The 2,980-nt window shown below is 39.7% G+C and overlaps 1 pseudogene; it reads right to left on the reverse strand.

The window, feature by feature from the left end:
• Positions 1-1,618: 1,618 nt before the first annotated feature.
• On the reverse strand, positions 1,619-2,273 carry LOC142865786 (large ribosomal subunit protein eL29-like; annotated as a pseudogene).
• Positions 2,274-2,980: the final 707 nt, after the last annotated feature.

Here is a 2,980-nt window from a genome sequence, read left to right on the forward strand (position 1 = left end):
TATGAGTGATTTCATTATTTAGTCAGAAACGGGAGACTTCAGTTTCTCAAAAATGCTCCATAAATTATCAGTAATCATTTTTTAAAAATTACTCAATGTATAATAAATCAAAAAGGAAAAGACAAGCATACAAATTTTGACAAGAGAACAGGGAAGTTCAAGATAAGGAACATGAACACTCAATAGAAGATGAAAAAATGTTTATACTAGTAATCAATACTAAGAAAATTAAAATAAGATATTTTTGGCTTATTAAATTGTCAAATAGTAAGAATGCTAACTTTATTGTTAGTGGGATACACATCTTTTATATTGTTGGTGGTTGTAAATATTGTTAATTTTTTTCAGTATGCCAATTTGGCAATCTTTATTAAAAAATCTTGGGGAAAAATTTATCTTCTTTGCCTCTGTCAATTTTATGTTGCTTATAACAGAATACCTGAAGCTGGATGATTTATAAAGAGGAGAAACTCATTTCTTATGATTCTAGAGACTGGAAAGTCCAAACTAAGGGCCTTCTTGATCTGTAGGGACTCTATAGAGCCCAACTTGGCACAGGATATCAGAAGGAGAGGGGGCTGGCTGTGCTAATTTGCCAGTTTAGGTCTCTTTTTTCTTATAAAGCCACCAGTTCCTTTCCCATGATAATCCCATTAATCTATTAACCCATTAATACATGAATTTATTTATCCATTTATGAGGGTGGAGCCCTTATGACTGAATCACCTGTTTAAGACCTCACCTCACAATACTGCCACATTAAAGGATTAAGTTTCAACATGAATTTTTGGAGTAGACATTCAAATCATAGCATTCTTTTTCTCAGTAATTCAATTTCTATGAATTTATCTTAAGGACATTATGGAATACGTGGACAAAGATGAATATATTAGGATATTCATGTTTATAATAATTATAAATTAATGCCAAAAAGTTGAAAAGCTCTTCCATAAGTTACAGTTTATTCATGCAATCGAATGCTACACAGCCTTTCAAATATTATATATAAATAATAAGATTATGAAAAAGTATGCATAGCATGCATAATACAATTCCAGTTTTTAAAAGAAGGAATGTACACATTGCGAAATATCTGGAAATACATACAGCAAAGTGTTAGTAGTTGATTTATTTGGACGGGGATGTTATTATTCTTGTTTTCTTCTTTTGGCTACTTTTATTATATAGGGTTTTTTGTCTTTGTTTTTGATGATATAATCTCTCTGTGTCACCCAGGCAGTGGTGCTAATATAGCTCACTGCAACCTCGACCTCCCAGGCTCAAGCAGTCCTCTTGCATCAGCTTCTCGAGTATCTAGGACTACAGACACACACTATTGATGCCACCGCTCCCAGGTAATTTTTTCAAATTTTTATTTTTGTAGAGATGGGGTCTTGCCATGTTGCGCAGGCTGGTCTTGAACTTCTGGCCTCAAGCAGTCCTCTCATCTTGGCCTCTCAAAGTGTTGGGATTACAGATGTGAACCCCCACACCCAGTCATTTTAGAATTTTTTTTTTTCAGTAGCTTAAGTTTTCTTGTAATGGGAAAAACAATGCATTATTTTTAATTAAAAAAAGATGTGCCTAAGGAAAATAAGACGTTACCGGGCAGTACATATTTACTTTTTTTTTTTTTTTCCTGCCTCAGGTTTATTTGTACAAATAGTACAGGAGGACCCCAGCCCCATGCAGACAGCAGCCCAGGGGTCACACCAGTCCTTCTGTCCTCATGTTAGCAGACAGAGACTTCTACTCTGGAGCCTTTGTGGGGGCCTGGGCACCTTTGGGAGCCTGAGTTGGTGCTGGAACTGAAGCTGGTGCTGTGGCTGAAGCCGCGGACTGGGCCTTGGTTTGATTCTTGGCCTTTGGCCGACAGAGCCTGAGACCCTTGGCAATGCGCGCGAGCTCGCTTCCCAAGCTTGGGGTGGGCAATGTAGGCAAATCGACTGAGCTTGCGGCTCATGCCCTTTGGGATCTCAGCCTTAACCTCCTTGGGCTTTACAAGGGCCTTGATAGCTTCAGCACGTGCACTCATGGCCTTGGCGTTGTTGGCCTGCATCTTCTTCAGGCCCTTCTTGTTGTGCTTCTTGGCAAAGCTCATGTTCCTCAGGAACTTGGGGCCACCCCCTTAAGAGATTCATATCTTTGTGATCGGGGTTTCTTGATGCCATTTCTGTGCCACTTTCGGGACTGGTTGTGTGTGGTGTGGTTTTTGGACTTGGCCATGTCTACACCGTAACACACGTCTGCTGAAGAGCCTGGGACCGGACCATATTTACTTTTTAAGCCATAGATATGCTGCTATTGGCTGAATTGTGCATACACCCTACCCTCCATTCATATATTGAAGCCATAACCCCCAGTGTGATTGTATGTGGGAATAAGCCTTTTAGAATGGAGTTAAGGCTAAATGAAGTCATAGGATGGGGTTCTAATTCTATGAGATTGGTGGCCTTAGAGGATGAGAAGACACAGATCTTTCTCTGCATGGACACAGACTGAGGAAAGTCTCTGTGATCACACAGTGAGAAGGTGACTGTTTGTGATCTAGGAAGAGAGAGACCTTATCTGAACCTGACTGTACCCTGGCACCCTGATCTCAGACTTTCTAGCCTCCAGAACTATGAATTTTTTAATTTGTTTCTTTAATCCACCTAGTTTATGGTATTTTGTTATGGCAGCCCTAGCATACTAAGATACAGTCATTTAGGAATGTTATACTGCCTGCTCTCCCAAAATGATTTGAATTGGCTGAAATAGGGCTATAATTAATACGTCCTGTTATGTCTGGAGAATGAACTTAGTCTAGACTCTGAAGAGGATGTTGTCTTTGGAAGAGGTATGAGGCTGGTGTCAAGATGATCATGAGAGCAAGGTACACAGTGGTGTGAAGGTGTGAGAACCACGGGCAAGGGATAAGAAGCAGGCGGATTTGAGTATAGGGATGTAAGAAGATTACCAGATTATTAGGTTCTCATCC

The sequence above is a fragment of the Microcebus murinus genome, chromosome X (genome assembly GCF_040939455.1).
Source record: "Microcebus murinus isolate Inina chromosome X, M.murinus_Inina_mat1.0, whole genome shotgun sequence".
NCBI lineage: Eukaryota > Metazoa > Chordata > Mammalia > Primates > Cheirogaleidae > Microcebus > Microcebus murinus.